The sequence below is a fragment of the Pan paniscus genome, chromosome 7, assembly GCF_029289425.2.
Source record: "Pan paniscus chromosome 7, NHGRI_mPanPan1-v2.0_pri, whole genome shotgun sequence".
In the NCBI taxonomy this organism is placed as follows: Eukaryota; Metazoa; Chordata; class Mammalia; order Primates; family Hominidae; genus Pan; species Pan paniscus.
The window spans coordinates 69,190,390-69,196,389 of NC_073256.2; positions in this window are offsets into that span (position 1 = coordinate 69,190,390).

Genomic DNA, 6,000 nt, shown 5'->3' on the forward strand with positions numbered 1-6,000 from the left:
TGGGTTAAATTGCTGGTGTTTAGCAGGAATCAGACAATGACACCAAACTGTGCTAGAAGTCAGTGAGCTCAAAGCTGAAGTTTAAAAAAATTGCCAGTTTTACATAAGCACTTCACTTTATTGATGAAGCTGTAACAATTATTAACTTTAAGTCTCTACCTTTGAGTACGCATCTTTGTAATATTCTGTGTGATGAAATAGGAAGTATGTATGAAGCACTTCAGCTGCATGGGAAAGTATAACGGTTGTGCCACACAAAAATACATGTGATCATTTGAGTCGCAAGCTGTACTAACCACTTCTTTCATACAACACCATTTTTACTTAAAGAAATATTGCAAACCACCTATTGCTATTCAGAATTGGGCCTTATTTTTTCCAAGATGAACCAAGTGAGCTTGTCACTTCAAGGAAAACAACTGACAGTATTTCTTGCTGATATAAGATCCAATCTTTCAAGCCAAAACTTAAATTTTAGAACATTCCAAAATAAAGACTTTCATGGTAAAGTCAGTAGTCCTTCCAACAAATATAATTTTTTGATATCACGTAATGAAATACATTGACATTTGGAAAATCTGCATAACTTGGTGAACCAATGTTTTCCAAATAACCAATGCTTGAAGGTTCAAAAGCATACATGGGTTATAAAGCTCCATCCAAAGTGAGAGAACCCATTGGATTTGAATGTTATGGAGTATAAAACGATACTGGCAGGGTTTCAGACTTCACGCTGCAATTAGCCTTTAAGAAACTGTCACTGGTCCAATCTGGTATAGTATCAAAGACAAATATCCACAATTTTCTGAAAAGCCTTTTGATATTAATATATCCATTTTCTAACTACATATATGTGTGAGACTGGGTTTTCTTTATATACTTCAATCCAAACAACACATTGTAGCAGACTAAATGCAGAAATAGATATGAGAATCCAACTGCTTTCCTATTATGCCAGACATTAATTAGCAAAAGTGTAACACAACCACAAAAAAGTAACACATGCCACTTTTTCCTTCTTTTTTTTTTTTTTTTTTTGGTTTCGTTTTGTTTGAGAAATTATAGGGTTTGTTTTTGTTTTTGTTTTTGTTTTTGTTTTTGTTTCTTGAGACAGAGTCTTACTCTGTCACCCAGGCTGGAGTGCAGTGATGCGATCTCGGCTCACTGCAACCGCTGCCTCCCAAGTTCAAGCGATTCTCCTGCCTCAGCCTCCCGAGTAGCTGGGATTATAGTCACCCGCCACCATGCCCAGCTAATTTTTGTATTTTTAGTAGAGACGGAGTTTCGCCGTGCTGGCCAGGCTGGTCTCGAACTCCTGACCTCAGGTGATCCACCCGCCTCGGCCTCCCAAAGTGCTGGGATTACAGGCGTGAGCAACCACGCCTGGCCTATAGGTATTTTTATTAAAATGTATTATGTATATGTCGTATAATTGTCATTCTCATTTTTAAATGGATTTAATAAATATATATTTTTAATCTTCTCGGGTTTATTCCCTAACTTGGAAAATATAGATATCACCCACATAAACACACGCCCTTTGTGTCCTCAACAGTTTTTAAAAATGTAAAGAGGATCAGAGACCAGGAAGCTTGAGAACCACCATGCTATGTGTCTCTGGCTTACCCCACCCATGAGACATTAGTGGGAAACCAGCTTCAGGGGGAGCCCTAGGAACACTGCAATTTTTCAGTAGTCAGGGAAGGCATCATAAAGAAGGCCTCTTATGAGCTGCCACCTGAAGGATGTACAAATTATCTAAGGAGTTTGTGTTCTCCTTAGATAGCTCTCTAAAACAGCATAATAATGCCTGTTGAGTAGTATGATGGAAGAACTCTGGACCAAGAGTCATAAAATAGGATGTTACTATTCTATAATATAGAGCCATTGATTTATCATTTATAGGTTTCCTGACCTATAAAATGCAGACATTTCTCAGCCTTCCTTGAACATGGGTGTGGCCACATGACTGCTACTTAGTTAATAAAGGCAGGCAGCAAGTTATGTGCAACTTCTGCATCACGCTAGGAAGCTGCTTACATCCACTTTCTCTTTCCCACTTTTCACTGGCTGGAAAATGGCAACTGCTAGAGAAGCCTGCTTGGACCCTGAGATATCTACTTGTTGAGGATGGCAGAGCCACCTAAGGAACCTGGTAACAGGGTGGCCTCAGAGAGCAATGCCACTTAATTTACCCTGGGCTATCTGGTTAGCTCTGGGCTGTTATGTGAGGGAGAAATAAATGTCTAGATTATTGAAACAACTTTTCTATTCATCTCTTTGTTGCAATTTTTGCTTCTACCAAAACTGATGCAGAGCTGAAGACAATTTCTTGGTCCTCAACTAAGTAGCAAACATGTTGGTGTTTCTGCATTCACAAATTCAACTCTCAGAAATTCAAGGGCTAATTCATCATCAAGAAACAAAATCAATGCACATTATAACCCTGTCTAAAAGCACTGAGACAGGTATGATTTTCAGTTATTTTTCTGCAGGCATTTAATTACACCTTGACTGAACATGCAAATGTCCCCATTAGGATTGTTTTCTTTGCTAGTAAAATATTTTGCTCAGTTATAACCACTTATTTTTTCTTGACATCATTTATTCCTCTGACTGAATAGAATCTGAATTCACTGATTGGGTGGATGTCAAGTTGAAAGCCCATATAGTTCAAAAACAGGATAACCGTTTTTCTTACAATTATATAGTTCATGAACACAGAGGCTTTGGATAATGTGTCATATAGGTCACTCCTGAGACCAATATAAACAGAAATGGCAAGAGAAATAAGACAGAGGTGTAGAACAATAGGAGTTTCTAAAGTTCAATGAAGTAGAAAAAGGTTTGACTGTGGGCTTTAAACTGGCTTGTCATAAAAGACAATCCTTTTAGAGTCTCTGAACTAGAAGATTGGCAAGTAATATAAAAAGTAGAGTATGCCCACACAGTCCAAAATTAGATAGAGAACTACCTGGTGCATTTGCTCTACAGAGACCTCTACATGAGAATAAAATCTAAGGTTTTTCTTTTTATTATTATTATTTTTTATTTCTATTTTTATGTTTATGTTTTTTTTTTTTTTTTTTTGAGACAGAGTGTTGCTCTGTCACCTAGGCTGAAGTGCAGTGGTGTGATCTTGGCTCACTACAACTTCCGCCTCCCAAGTTCAAATGATTCTCGTGCCTGAGCCTCCTGAGCAGCTGGGATTACAGGCACCTACCACCATGCCCAGCTAATTTTTTGTATTTTTAGTAGAGACAGGGTTTCACCATGTTGACCAGGCTGGTCTTGAACTCCTGACCTCAAGCAATCCACCCACCTTGGCCTCCCAAAGTACTGGGATTACAGGCGTAAGTCACCAAAAATCTAAGGTTTTTCTTAATCCTTTTGAGAATATAATCATTTTGTGTTTTGATATTAGAATCAACCATGATATCTTGGTCTGAAATCTCAGCTATCTCATTTAGGATCTTCTCTTTATCCTTAAAGTCCAACTAAACAGGTGGAAAATGGAGAATGACTGCATATCATGATGAGATGGTGTTAAACTTCCTCAGGCTGTGGTTGCATTTGTCACTGGATGAGACAGGAGGGCACCCAGTAACATGGCCAATCTCAGTTGCCTGTGCTTCTCGATTTCCCCTTGCAGGTCACGCTATCCTGGAGTCCTTCTCCACAGCAGCAGTTCCTCCCATTTGGGAAGCCAGGGAACCTCAGAAGACCTGCAAAAACATTCTTTCACACACCCAAAATCCTCATATACACCGTTTCTCGCACAATTTCAGGTGGTTAAGGGACCTTCTGAAACCCATTCCCTCATCTTGAGCTTAGATGATTGCCAGGCCCTAGTCTCACTGTGTGGAAACCCTCAGCCTTCATGCATAAAATTACCCTGCTCAGGAAGTCCCCCGGGAGCACAAAGGAGGCAAAGTCGAGGCACAGGGAGAGGCCTCCAAGTGTCTCTATGACTGGGGTAAGAAGTGCAGGCAGAAACCACACATCGTCACAGATGCCTTCAGACGAAGCCATCCATTCAACAAATGAGGAGACCACCAGCAGGTCCAGGGAACGCCTGGGACCATGGAGCAGACCTGGGCCTCTGAGTGGCCTGCCCAGAGCACTCTGCATCCTACCACACGTGTGGACAAGCGCTGGTGATGCTGGAGGACAGGGGACAGCAAACAGCATTACTTTCTTCTCCAGTGCCATTTGTAACCATTGAGAAAGGAGGCAACTGGACACCCACTAGATGGAGGTCATAATGGCACCTTCATTACTGATGAGTTGATGTGAGGGGGTGGTTCTGTGTATGTGTCCCAGGGGCCTGGGAAGAAATCAGGGGGCCACACAGCTGGGGTGCCCAGCCAGGACTGCGGGAGGAGAGAAGGGAACAAACCTCCAGTGCTTTCAGATTGTTCATAGATTAGCTGCACCCAGTCGGGGAAGAAGGTCAGCAGCCAATCGGGCAACTCACTCCTTCACTGGAGGGGAAGCAGAAGGAGAAAGGAATGTCCCTGGAGCAGAGGTCTCTGCACTTAGAAACACAAAGCCAGGTGTAGAGTGCCCATGCATTTGAGTTACATCTCTGACTCCCAGGGCTGGTCACAGCTTTTTGTCATGCCAGTACACGACAGCAGTCACACCTGGTGAGGGCTGCCCCATATCATGAGGATCCACATGATAGCGTGCGTAGCTTACATACATGGGAAATCTAGTATCACATGCATGTAAGCAGGCACAACATGCACTAATTATATCTGGGATCAACATTGGGTTCACATGGTATAAAAACACTGAACTTGCATAATTCAATGACGCTGTGTTCCTGAACTTGCATAATTCAATGCTGGTTTCTCCTCATGCTCTGAATCCAGCCTCTGGCCAGACACTAGGCCCTTACTCAGACACTCGCTCTTGCATGGGATTCATTTGACAATGATGGTACCCGCGGTCATCAAGAGAGGAAGTCTCTACACCCAGAGAGTGCCTCAGGGCCCATCGAGGGAGACTCACACCTAGATGTTAGGGCCACGGCCTTCCATGCCTCTCCCATAGGACTCTGTGTGTGACCAACAAGCACAAGAAAGGTGCTCAGCATCACTAATCATCAGAGAGACGCAAATTAAAATCACAGTGAGACACCACCTTACACTGGTCAGAATGGCTGGCTATTATTAAAAGGTCAAAAAAACAGCAGATGTTGGTGTCAATGTCAAGAAAATGGAATGCTTAAATGCTGTTGATGGGACTATAAATTAGTATAATTTCTATGGAAAACATTATGGAGATTTTTCAAAGAATTAAAATAGAACTACCATTTGACTCAGCAATCCCACCACTGGGTATCTGCCCCCCCAAAAAGAAATAATTATATCAAAAACTGACCTGCACTCATATGATTATTGCAACACTATTCACAATTGCAAAGATATGGAAACAACCTAAGTGTCCATCAGCCAATGATTGGATAAAGAAAATGTGGTACATATATACTACGGCATACTAAACAGCCATGAAAAAGAATGAAATTATGTCTTTTGCAGCAACATGAATGTAACTAGAGGCCGCTAAGTGAAATAACTCAGAAACAGAAAGTCATATACCACATATTTTCACATATACGTGGAAGCTAAATAATGTGAACACATGGACATTGACTGTGGAATACTAGCCATTGGTGCTCCATTACGTAATTTCTCAACCCTCACTCCGCTCCCACCCACCCACTTTTCCAAGTCTCCAATGGGTATTACGCTCAGCCATTTTAGTGTAACTATCATCCAAATAGTGTAACTATCATCCCAATAGTGTATACATCCATTAGAAATTGCCTAATGTGTACATACACTATTTGGATGATACTTACACTAAAAGCCCAGACTTCACCACTACACAATATACCCATGTAACAAAACTGCAATTGTACCCCCTAAATCTATAAAAATAAAAATATACAAAAATATTTTTAAAGAACTCTGTGTGTGTGTGTGTGTGTGT